Source organism: Plectropomus leopardus, chromosome 4, assembly GCF_026936395.1.
Source record: "Plectropomus leopardus strain MGB_pleo_1.0 chromosome 4, ASM2693639v1, whole genome shotgun sequence".
NCBI classification, from domain to species: domain Eukaryota; kingdom Metazoa; phylum Chordata; class Actinopteri; order Perciformes; family Serranidae; genus Plectropomus; species Plectropomus leopardus.
Window position 1 is genome coordinate 10,680,016 of NC_142179.1, and position 13,342 is coordinate 10,693,357.

General features: G+C 35.5%; 1 protein-coding gene across 2 annotated transcripts in view; it reads left to right on the forward strand.

Moving 5' to 3' along the window:
• The window catches only part of LOC121944268 (uncharacterized), a 195,523-nt gene extending 182,215 nt beyond the window's left edge, over positions 1-13,308 (forward strand). For both annotated transcript variants that reach the window (XM_088076515.1, XM_088076518.1), the window contains one exon: positions 13,224-13,308. The gene's annotated coding sequence lies outside the window, so the exon portion shown is untranslated. The remainder of the gene's footprint in view (positions 1-13,223) is intronic.
• Positions 13,309-13,342: the final 34 nt, after the last annotated feature.

Sequence of the window (13,342 nt, forward strand, 5' to 3'; positions counted from 1 at the left end):
TGGCAAAGAATGTTGCAAGAAAAGCCAAAAACATTAAAATATGGCATGTTGAAAAACTGACCCAAAAAGCAAGGCTATAGTAAGGCAAAAACGTCAAAAATGACATTTCCCAAAAACAGCTTAAAAGAGCTTAAAACGGAATGAAATAGCGTGCCAAGACACGCCATGGTAAAGAATGTTGCAAAAAAAAGCCAAAAACATTCAAATATGGCATGTTGAAAAAATGACCCAAAAAGCAAGGCTATAGTAAGGCAAAAACATCAAAAATGACATGTCCCAAAAACAGCTTAAAAGAGCTTAAAACTGCATGAAATAGCGTGCCGAGACACGCCATGGCAAAGAATGTTGCAAAAAAAGCCAAAAACATTCAAATATGGCATGTTGAAAAAATGACCCAAAAAGCAAAGCTATAGTAAGGAAAAATGTGAAAAACTGACATGTCCCAAAAACAGCTTAAAAGGGCATAAAACTGCATAAAATAGCGTGCCGAGACACGCCATGGCAAAGAATGTTGCAAAAAAAGCCAAAAACACTGTGATATGGCATGTTGAAAAAATGACCCAAAAAGCAAGGCTATAGTAAGGCAAAATGAGAAAAAATGACATGTCCCAAAAACAGCTTAAAAGAGCATAAAACTGCATAAAATAGCGTGCCAAGACACGTCATCTGAAAGAATGTTGCAAAAAAAGCCAAAAACACTGTAATATGGCATGTTGAAAAAATGACCCAAAAAGCAAGGCAAAATGTGAAAAAATGACATGTCCCAAAAACAGCTTAAAAGAGCATAAAACTGCATCAAATAGCGTGCCGAGACACGCCATGGCAAGGAATGTTGCAAAAAAAGCCAAAAACACCATAATAAGGCACATTGAAAAATGACCCAAAAAGCAAGGCTATAGTAAGGCAAACTTGTCAAAAAATGACATGTCCCAAAAACAGCTTGAAACCACTTACTTTAGAGCGTAGTGGCATGTTACGGTATGCAGTGTTTAAAAAACATCCAAAAACAGCCCAAAACGCTAACCAATAGTATGTTGAAAAAATGACCAAAAAAGCAAGGTTATAGTATGGTGAAAATGTCAAAATTTGACATGTCCAAAAAACAGCTGAAAACCACTTAGTATAATGTGCAGAGGCATGTTATGGCATACAGTGTTGAAAAAATGACCAAAAGAGAAATCATATAGTGTGACGACAAATGTAAAACTTTGACATGCTCAATAACAAGCTGGCAACCATTCAGGTCAATTATAATAATAATAATAATGATAAGTGGTATTTATTATCTCCTTTCTTGACACTCAAGGTCACCTCACATTCAATGATAAAACAAACACACAGCAATAAAATTAACTTTATTACAAACAATAAAATTAAACAGTGCAATGTAGTCAGTGGGAATATATGAGTGTTAACAGGTGAGTTTTTCGTTTGGATTTGGAGTGTGGTAGGGAATCAGCGTTGCAGAGGTCAGGGGGGCGTGAGTTCAAGAGCTGGGGAGCAGAGCAACTGATATCTCTCCTCCCTTTGGTGACAAGGCAGCCATAGCAGATGGTGAGGAAGATGAAAGAGGACGACCTGAGCGTGCGGGCAGGAGTTGCAATGTGGAGGAGATCTGAAAGATATGGAGGTGCGAGGTTGTGGAGAGCACTTAGAGGCATGCTATAGTTTACAATGTTTAAAGATGCATTTAAAAAGGCCAAAAACCCATAAAATAGCATGTCAAAAACGTACCAAAAAAAGAGATGCTATACTATGGCAAAAATGTCAAAATTTGACATGTCCAAAAAACAGCTGAAAGCCACTTAATTTAGAGCGTAGAGCCATGTTATGGTATACAATGTTGAAAAAACATCCAAAAACAGCCCAAAAAGCCAAAAAATACCATGTTTAAAAAAATGACCAAAAAACCAAGACTATAGAATGTCAAAAATGTCAAAATTTGACATGTCTCAAAAACAGCTTAGAACAACATAAAAGTGCATAAAATAGCGTGCCGAGATGCGCAATGGCATAGAATGTTGCAAAAAACGCCAAAACACCATAATATGGCATATTAAAAAAATGACTGAAAAAGCAAGGCTATAGTAAGGCAAATATGTCAAAAAATGACATGTCCCAAAAACAGGTTAAAACAGCTTAAAACTGCATCAAAAAGCGTGCCGAGACACGCCATGGCAAAGAATGTTGCAACAAAAGCCAAAAGCACTATGATATGGAAGGTTGAAAAAATGATCCAAAAAGCAAGGCTATAGTAAGGCAAAAATGTTTAAAAAATGACATTTCCAAAGAACAGCTTAAACCAGTTTAAAACTGCATAAAATATTGTGCCAAGACACGCCATGGCAAAGAATGTTGCAAAAAAAGCCAAAAACATTCAAATATGGCATGTTGAAAAAATGACCCAAAAAGCAAGGCTATAGTAAGGCAAAAATGTGAAAAAATGACATGTCCCAAAAAAAGCTTAAAAGACCGTAAAACTGCATAAAATAGCGTGCTGAGTAACACCATTGCAAAGTATGTTGCAAAAAAAGCCAAAAACATTATAATATTGCATGTTGAAAAAATGACCCAAAAAGCAAGGCTATAGTAAGGCAAAAATGTGAAAAAATGACATTTCCCAAAAACAACTTAAAACAGCGTAAAACTGTATAAAATAGCCTGTCGAAACTCGCCACGGCAAAGATTGTTACAATGAATGCCAAAAACACTATGATATGGAAGGTTGAAAAAATGACCCAAAAAGCAAGGCTATAGTAAGGCAAAAATGTGAAAAAATGAAATGTTCCAAAACCAGCTGAAAACAGCATAAAACTGCGTAAAATAGCATGCCAAGACACGCCATGGCAAAGAATGTTGCAACAAAAGCCCAAAACATTATAATATGGCATGTTGAAAAAATGACCCAAAAAGCAAGGCTATAGTAAGGCAAAAATGTTAAAAAAAAATGACATTTCCAAAGAACAGCTTAAACCAGTTTAAAACTGCATAAAATGTTGTGCCAAGACACGCCATGGCAAAGAATGTTGCAAAAAAAGCCAAAAACATTCAAATATGGCATGTTGAAAAAATGACCCAAAAAGCAAGGCTATAGTAAGGCAAAAATGTGAAAAAATGACATGTCCCAAAAAAAGCTTAAAAGACCGTAAAACTGCATAAAATAGCGTGCTGAGCCACACCATTGCAAAGAATGTTGCAACAAAAGCCAAAAACACTGTAATATGGCATGTTAAAAAAATGACCCAAAAAGCAAGGCTATAGTAAGGCAAAAATGTCAAAAAATGACATTTCCCAAAAACAACTTAAAACAGCGTAAAACTGTATAAAATAGCCTGTCCAAACACGCCACAGCAAAGAATGTTGCAACGAAAGCCAAAAACAACATAATATTGCATGTTGAAAAAATGACCTAAAAAGCAAGGCTATAGTAAGGCAAAAATGTGAAAAAATGACATTTCCCAAAAACAACTTAAAACAGCGTAAAACTGTATAAAATAGCCTGTCGAAACTCGCCACGGCAAAGATTGTTACAATGAATGCCAAAAACACTATGATATGGAAGGTTGAAAAAATGACCCAAAAAGCAAGGCTATAGTAAGGCAAAAATGTGAAAAAATGAAATGTTCCAAAACCAGCTGAAAACAGCATAAAACTGCGTAAAATAGCATGCCAAGACACGCCATGGCAAAGAATGTTGCAACAAAAGCCCAAAACATTATAATATGGCATGTTGAAAAAATGACCCAAAAAGCAAGGCTATAGTAAGGCAAAAATGTTAAAAAAAATGACATTTCCAAAGAACAGCTTAAACCAGTTTAAAACTGCATAAAATGTTGTGCCAAGACACGCCATGGCAAAGAATGTTGCAAAAAAAGCCAAAAACATTCAAATATGGCATGTTGAAAAAATGACCCAAAAAGCAAGGCTATAGTAAGGCAAAAATGTGAAAAAATGACGTCCCAAAAAAAGCTTAAAAGACCGTAAAACTGCATCAAAAAGCGTGCCGAGACACGCCATGGCAAAGAATGTTGCAACAAAAGCCAAAAACACTGTAATATGGCATGTTGAAAAAATGACCCAAAAAGCAAGGCTATAGTAAGGCAAAAATGTCAAAAAATGACATTTCCCAAAAACAACTTAAAACAGCGTAAAACTGTATAAAATAGCCTGTCGAAACTCGCCACGGCAAAGATTGTTACAATGAATGCCAAAAACACTATGATATGGAAGGTTGAAAAAATGACCCAAAAAGCAAGGCTATAGTAAGGCAAAAATGTTAAAAAATGAAATGTTCCAAAAAAAGCTTAAAAGACCGTAAAACTGCATCAAAAAGCGTGCCGAGACACGCCATGGCAAAGAATGTTGCAACAAAAGCCAAAAACACTGTAATATGGCATGTTGAAAAAATGACGCAAAAAGCAAGGCTATAGTAAGGCAAAAATGTGAAAAAATGACATTTCCCAAAAACAACTTAAAACAGCGTAAAACTGTATAAAATAGCCTGTCCAAACACGCCACAGCAAAGAATGTTGCAACGAAAGCCAAAAACAACATAATATTGCATGTTGAAAAAATGACCTAAAAAGCAAGGCTATAGTAAGGCAAAAATGTCAAAAAATGACATTTCCCAAAAACAGCTTAAAACAGCGTAAAAATGTATAAAATAGCCTGTCGAAACTCGCCACGGCAAAGATTGTTACAATGAATGCCAAAAACACTATGATATGGAAGGTTGAAAAAATGACCCAAAAAGCAAGGCTATAGTAAGGCAAAAATGTGAAAAAATGAAATGTTCCAAAACCAGCTGAAAACAGCATAAAACTGCGTAAAATAGCATGCCAAGACACGCCATGGCAAAGAATGTTGCAACAAAAGCCCAAAACATTATAATATGGCATGTTGAAAAAATGACCCAAAAAGCAAGGCTATAGTAAGGCAAAAATGTTAAAAAAAATGACATTTCCAAAGAACAGCTTAAACCAGTTTAAAACTGCATAAAATGTTGTGCCAAGACACGCCATGGCAAAGAATGTTGCAAAAAAAAGCCAAAAACATTCAAATATGGCATGTTGAAAAAATGACCCAAAAAGCAAGGCTATAGTAAGGCAAAAATGTGAAAAAATGACATGTCCCAAAAAAAGCTTAAAAGACCGTAAAACTGCATAAAATAGCGTGCTGAGCCACACCATTGCAAAGAATGTTGCAACAAAAGCCAAAAACACTGTAATATGGCATGTTGAAAAAATGACCCAAAAAGCAAGGCTATAGTAAGGCAAAAATGTCAAAAAATGACATTTCCCAAAAACAACTTAAAACAGCGTAAAACTGTATAAAATAGCATGTCCAAACACGCCACAGCAAAGAATGTTGCAACGAAAGCCAAAAACAACATAATATTGCATGTTGAAAAAATGACCTAAAAAGCAAGGCTATAGTAAGGCAAAAATGTCAAAAAATGACATTTCCCAAAAACAACTTAAAACAGCGTAAAACTGTATAAAATAGCCTGTCGAAACTCGCCACGGCAAAGATTGTTACAATGAATGCCAAAAACACTATGATATGGAAGGTTGAAAAAATGACCCAAAAAGCAAGGCTATAGTAAGGCAAAAATGTGAAAAAATGAAATGTTCCAAAACCAGCTGAAAACAGCATAAAACTGCGTAAAATAGCATGCCAAGACACGCCATGGCAAAGAATGTTGCAACAAAAGCCCAAAACATTATAATATGGCATGTTGAAAAAATGACCCAAAAAGCAAGGCTATAGTAAGGCAAAAATGTTAAAAAAAATGACATTTCCAAAGAACAGCTTAAACCAGTTTAAAACTGCATAAAATGTTGTGCCAAGACACGCCATGGCAAAGAATGTTGCAAAAAAAGCCAAAAACATTCAAATATGGCATGTTGAAAAAATGACCCAAAAAGCAAGGCTATAGTAAGGCAAAAATGTGAAAAAATGACGTCCCAAAAAAAGCTTAAAAGACCGTAAAACTGCATCAAAAAGCGTGCCGAGACACGCCATGGCAAAGAATGTTGCAACAAAAGCCAAAAACACTGTAATATGGCATGTTGAAAAAATGACGCAAAAAGCAAGGCTATAGTAAGGCAAAAATGTGAAAAAATGACATTTCCCAAAAACAACTTAAAACAGCGTAAAACTGTATAAAATAGCCTGTCCAAACACGCCACAGCAAAGAATGTTGCAACGAAAGCCAAAAACAACATAATATTGCATGTTGAAAAAATGACCTAAAAAGCAAGGCTATAGTAAGGCAAAAATGTCAAAAAATGACATTTCCCAAAAACAACTTAAAACAGTGTAAAAATGTATAAAATAGCCTGTCGAAACTCGCCACGGCAAAGAATGTTACAATGAATGCCAAAAACACCATAATATTGCATGTTGAAAAAATGACCCAAAAAGCAAGGCTATAGTAAGGCAAAAATGTTAAAAAATGACATTTCCAAAGAACAGCTTAAACCAGTTTAAAACTGCATAAAATATTGTGCCAAGACACACCATGGCAAAGAATGTTGCAAAAAAAAAGCCCAAAACATTATAATATGGCATGTTGAAAAAATGACCCAAAAAGCAAGGCTATAGTAAGGCAAAAATGTTAAAAAAAAATGACATTTCCAAAGAACAGCTTAAACCAGTTTAAAACTGCATAAAATGTTGTGCCAAGACACGCCATGGCAAAGAATGTTGCAAAAAAAGCCAAAAACATTCAAATATGGCATGTTGAAAAAATGACCCAAAAAGCAAGGCTATAGTAAGGCAAAAATGTGAAAAAATGACGTCCCAAAAAAAGCTTAAAAGACCGTAAAACTGCATCAAAAAGCGTGCCGAGACACGCCATGGCAAAGAATGTTGCAACAAAAGCCAAAAACACTGTAATATGGCATGTTGAAAAAATGACGCAAAAAGCAAGGCTATAGTAAGGCAAAAATGTGAAAAAATGACATTTCCCAAAAACAACTTAAAACAGCGTAAAACTGTATAAAATAGCCTGTCCAAACACGCCACAGCAAAGAATGTTGCAACGAAAGCCAAAAACAACATAATATTGCATGTTGAAAAAATGACCTAAAAAGCAAGGCTATAGTAAGGCAAAAATGTCAAAAAATGACATTTCCCAAAAACAACTTAAAACAGTGTAAAAATGTATAAAATAGCCTGTCGAAACTCGCCACGGCAAAGAATGTTACAATGAATGCCAAAAACACCATAATATTGCATGTTGAAAAATGACCCAAAAGCAAGGCTATAGTAAGGCAAAAATGTTAAAAAATGACATTTCCAAAGAACAGCTTAAACCAGTTTAAAACTGCATAAAATATTGTGCCAAGACACGCCATGGCAAAGAATGTTGCAAAAAAAGCCAAAAACATTAAAATATGGCATGTTGAAAAAATGACCCAAAAAGCAAGGCTATAGTAAGGCAAAAATGTCAAAAAATGACATGTCACAAAAACAGCTAAAAACAGCGTAAAACTGTATAAAATAGCTTGTCGAAACACGCCACAGCAAAGAATATTGCAATGAAAACCAAAAACACCATGATATTGCATGTTGAAAAAATTACCCAAAAAGCAAGGCTATAGTAAGGCAAAAATGTCAAAAAAATGACATGTCACAAAAAAAGCTTAAAAACGGATGAAACTGCATTAAAAAGCGTGCCGAGACACGCCATGGCAAAGAATCTTGCAAAAAAAGCCAAAAACACCATGATATTGCACGTTGAAAAAATGACCCAAAAAGCAAGGCTATAGTAAGGCAAAAATGTCAAAAAATGACATTTCCCAAAAACAACTTAAAACAGCGTAAAACTGTATAAAATAGCCTGTCGAAACTCGCCACGGCAAAGATTGTTACAATGAATGCCAAAAACACTATGATATGGAAGGTTGAAAAAATGACCCAAAAAGCAAGGCTATAGTAAGGCAAAAATGTCAAAAAATGACATGTCCCAAAAACAGGTTAAACCAGCTTAAAACTGCATCAAATAGTGTGCCGAGACACGTAATGGCAATGTATGTTGCAAAAAAAGCCAAATACATCATAATATGGCATGTTGAAAAAAATGACACAAAAAGCAAGGCTATAGTAAGGCAAAAATGTGAAAAAATGACATGTCACAAAAACAGGTAAAAACAGCGTAAAACTGTATAAAATAGCGTGTCGAGACACGCCACGGCAAAGTATGTTGCAAAAAAAGCCAAAAACATTATAATATTGCATGTTGAAAAAATGACCCAAAAAGCAAGGCTATAGTAAGGCAAAAATGTCAAAAAATGACATTTCCCAAAAACAACTTAAAACAGCGTAAAACTGTATAAAATAGCCTGTCGAAACTCGCCACGGCAAAGAATGTTACAATGAATGCCAAAAACACCATAATATGGCATGTTGAAAAAATGACCCAAAAAGCAAGGCTATAGTAAGGCAAAAATGTCAAAAAATGACATGTCACAAAAAATGCTTCAAAATGGATAAAACTGTGTAAAATAGCGTGCCGAGACACGCCATGGCAAAGAATGTTGCAAAAAAAGCCAAAAACATCATAATATGGCATGTTGAAAAAATGATCAAGAAAGCAAGGCAAAAATGTCAAAATTTGACACGTCTAAAACCACTTAGTTTAGAGCGTAGAGGCATGTTATGGTATACAGTGTTGAAAAAACATCCAAAAACAACCTAAAAAACCCAAAAAATAGCATGTTGAAAAAATGACCAGGAAAGCAAGGCTATAGTATGGCGAAAATGTCAAAATTTGACATGTCCAAAAAACAGCTGAAAACCAATTAGTATACCATGTAGAGGCATGTTATGGTATACAGTGTTGAAAAAAAAACTTCAAAAAACGGCCCAAAAAGCTAAGAAATAGCATGTTGAAAAAATGACCAAAGAAGCAGGGCTATATTATCGCGGAAATGTCAAAATTTGACACATCCAAAAAAACTGCTGAAACCACTTAGTTTAGAGCGTAGAGGCATGTTATGGTATACAGTGTTAAAAAAAAAAATCCAAATACGGCCCAACAACACATAAAATAGCATGTGGAACCAATTACTAGAAAGATAGCCCAAATAGTACTGCCACCTTCAACAGACCCAGGCTCCGTTTATGTAAGCTCCAGGTAGTGACAATGCCATTACTACCAGATACAAGGCTAAGCTAAGCTAGCTAAGCTATATATACTATACTTTTTATGGAATGTTGAAAACATGTATAGTGTCAGGAGGTTTGTCTTTCTGGGTAAATCAGGTGGTTAATGTTGCTGGTTTAAGTCTTATCTGGGACAGTTGAATTTTGAAGACTGCAGACCAAAGCACAGAGCTAAAGTGAACTTTGAACGTATGAAGTTGGGTTGACAGACAGGAAGGACAGTCAAGAGGCAGGAAGTTGGGGAAAAGACAAGAAGTTAGGTTAAGAGACAGGAAAGTAAGTCAAGTTACATGCAGTTGGGTTGTGAGAAAGGAAGGACAGTCAAAGGACAGGAAGTTTAGGTGAGAAACAGGAAGTTGGGTTGAGAGGCAGGAAGGCTAGTCAAGTTACAACAAGTTAAGTTGAGATACAGGAAGTTGAGTTGAGAGACAGGAAGTTCAGTGAAGGTAGAGGATGACAGTGTAAAAGGTAAAAATCGGAATAAGAGCAGGGCAAGTAGAAGGGGCAGAAAGCAGAAAGTAAGGGACTGGAATAGGAAAGTCAGGGAAGTGGCAGAGTAGTGAGGTAGGAAAGTCAGCATAGCATGATGTAGCCTCGCTCGAGTCTGGAAAGATGAAAGCAGGGGACAATACATCCTTAAGGTCTTGAACAACAGGGAGTAGTCCTAAAACAAAGGCAGTCCGGTACTTCATCAATAACGTACCTTGCAACAAACACTTAAAACAATTAAAAAACACACATTGTCTCCTGAATTTTCATATTCTGAATACTGAATTTTCCCTGCCAAAGACTTAGTTGATTATCGGCCTGACTCATTTATCAGTCGAGTTTTCGACAGACGTCACTGCGGATACTGAATTTTCCATTTCAACACCATATGACCCTTACCAGCACAGTAGACTGATATATCAGCCGATGTTTTATTTATGCCATAAAATATCATTTGGCTGTAGGTCCATACAGTTTAGACACTGACACTGATAGTGATATTGCAGAACAAATTAAGGCAAGTAAAGCTGAGTGATATATCGTTTTACAGCCGTGAACTTCAAATTTGGACGACCTTTAAAAGGCATCTGTCCCGAATAAGGCTCAATCCCCCTCAGAGACACCAACCGTCTAACCCACTGAGTCAAACCTCCTGACACTTCATCTGTTTTCAACATTCTCTTTCACCCAATCCCAATGTCATAGTATAGTATGTTGTTAAAAATTTGACCCAAGTGTCATAGTGTAGCATGTTGGGTTTTTCGGGTTCTTTTTTTAAAAAAGACCAAAATATCAAATGTCTGACGATGTATGAAAAATGTCATAGCAAACATCATTGAAATTTAATATAATGTAACTTCAAAATATCCTTGTAAAATGCATGTGCGGTAAGAGAAAGAAAAGTTTGCTCAGTTTACTGAAGCATTGTGACCGTTCACGGCCAAGTTGTCAGTGAGGCATACAGGAAGGATCCAATGGGGTAGGAGGGATTGAGAATTTGTAGGAAGGCTGAGAGTCAACTGACAAGCCAGTTCCCCAGAGGTTTCTGGCTGTCTGTTGACACTCTCCTACTCCACTGACTTTTTCATTAACAACTTATCAAAATGTTTTTCTCTCCCACACTCCACTGACATTAGCCGAACTCCTTTTCCCCCCTCCGCAACATCCTTATTCAGCTGTTCCACCTTGTGGTCAGAATTGCTATGAAGGTGTCCTCCTCACACCAATAGAGATTTGTTTTTTCTGGTAGTTTAAATTGTTCTCAATTTCCTCCGTAAAGTAAATCCAAATAGCATTTCAGTTGTACAGTGGAGTATGAGAATGAATGGAATATGAGGGCCAGGATGGTACTTGCACAGGAGAATGAAACCATTTTTTGTTTTAATTTCTTTAACCTTTTGAAACCTTGATTAACATCACTTTTTTGTGTTACTTTCGTGTTACCACAAAATTTAATTTAAACCGTTCAACCCAAAGCAAATTGGTTTTCATTTCTTTTAGAAACATGAGAAAAACAGGCAATGGGCAACTCAGCAAAAATGTTCTTCAAATTGACAAAAACTTGTAAATTCTGATTATTATTGTTATTTTAAAAGCTAAGGGAAATGTTGTAGAACTACTAATTTTTAACACCTATTTCCCAAAGTAATTTCCTTATTAATCATAGGTAATTTTCATGACATTTCTTGCTATAGACATGTGAAATGGGACACCCTGATGAGCTATTCAAAGCTTTTAAATAGGGGCTCAGAAAATACTTGTTACATTCTTCCCACGTTTTTTTCTCTCTTTTTTTTTTAAATAAAGCAATATGATATTTTTTTCTGAATTTAACTTTTAAGAAGTTCATGTCATTATGCAAAAGCATAACATAATTACAACTCTGCCAACCCCAGTGGTGGATACTGTTAGACGAAAATAAAAACTTAGCACAAATTTAAATTAGAATACAAATGTAAGTAATGACAAATAATAAAAATATGCAGTTAGTAAAATACGAGCAATATTATATGAAATATTAAGAAATGAGAGCCTTTTTTAAATCAGAAACTTTGCCTTTACAAAACTAAAACCATGATAATCCCACAAAAATAACAAAAAACTCTAAATACATCTTGTCCATGAGGTCACAGACCCCTATGTTTCAGTAAGCATAAAATGCAGCCCTCAAGTAACCAAACCCTAGAACATATTTTATTTGGTGCTGAAAAGTTAGAATTGGCCAGAATAACTGATGGCATCTCTCTTATTTTAATTACTTGCAACTTGTAGAGCAGCCAAAATCAATGTTTTCATTGGCCTACATTCACAGTTGGGGCCTCTACAGCAAGTGTGAGTACTTTTACTCCAACTTTAACCTTATTGCTAATGTTCCTACTTAAAATAATGAGTTAGTTTGCATGATTCATGTAGGTAATTTCTAAATAAAACAGGAAACAGCTAATAATATCAACTATGGCCACCTAACTATGACTATAAGGAGTTTCCAAATTTTACCTGTTAAGTACTTCATGAATATCTAAGGTTGGTAAGCAAAGAATGAGTAAAAAAGTGAAAAAGTTAGAGCCACAAGTTTTGGCATCTTTGTCGTGATTTTTCTCCACAAAATAAATTACCTTGAACTTGATCTGTGGTTGTTACGACTGCTGAGACACTTTGCTCTCACTGTATGTGTGCTCCAGCTGTGCAGCTCAAGTACACAGATATAGCACCCACTAGTGGTGTGAATAATAATATAACATTGAAAGTGAGGATTTAGGGAAAATATCATTTAAACTGTAAGCAAACTAATTGGAAAAGGCTTAGTATGTTTCCACATGTTTGGAGCAAAAGTAATGAGAGCAGGCAGAGAGAAAGTCAAGAAATGCTGTGAAATTAATACCTGGAGAATTAATAGTAACATGCACTTAGTTGTGTGATCTTCTGTTTGTTTTTCTGGCATGTTTCATTCAGCTGGTTATGTGTAATTGGAAAAAATTCCTCTTATGAAAACAGGAATAAACAGACTCCTGTTGCTGTTTATAAATAAAGTACAGCAGACAGAGTATTAGAGTGTAAAATTTCACTCATGCTTCAGTGTAATGGTGCTGACAGTGAGAGCAAATGGTTTCTGAGTTCAGTAAGCATGTAATAATGAGAAGCATCAGGTGTTTACCCTCCAGCACATCACCAATTTCTGCCCTAAGTGATGATGGACTCATGGAGGAAGGTGATAAGGATCCACTTTTACTGTAGCGGAACACCTTTCTGACATTCATCTCTCAGACTCTCATCTGAACCTCCTCATCCACCCTGTTATGGAAAATTAAATGTTTCCACTCCCAAACTATCTGATAATTTCAACTTTGGCCTCAATATGTAGCATGTTGAACCTGTAAATTGAGTTATGACTTGAAAAAACCATTTGATATAGACTGTTACTAAAAGCTATAACTATATATTGAATATATTGCTATAGTCTTAATTTCAGTACGTTAGCTTTGTCAGCTGCATGATAACATCATTGCTGTAATGAATTTTATGCTATTAATGCTCATATTAACTGTCTTTTTTTTTCTCCACAGCCTGACAGAGTTGACTGATGTTTGTGGCTGCCTAACTGAGATGATACAACTAAAAAAAACTGCTTATATTTCACCAAGGAAAAAGGTAAATCTAATTGAAAAAAAGCATGACATGCAGA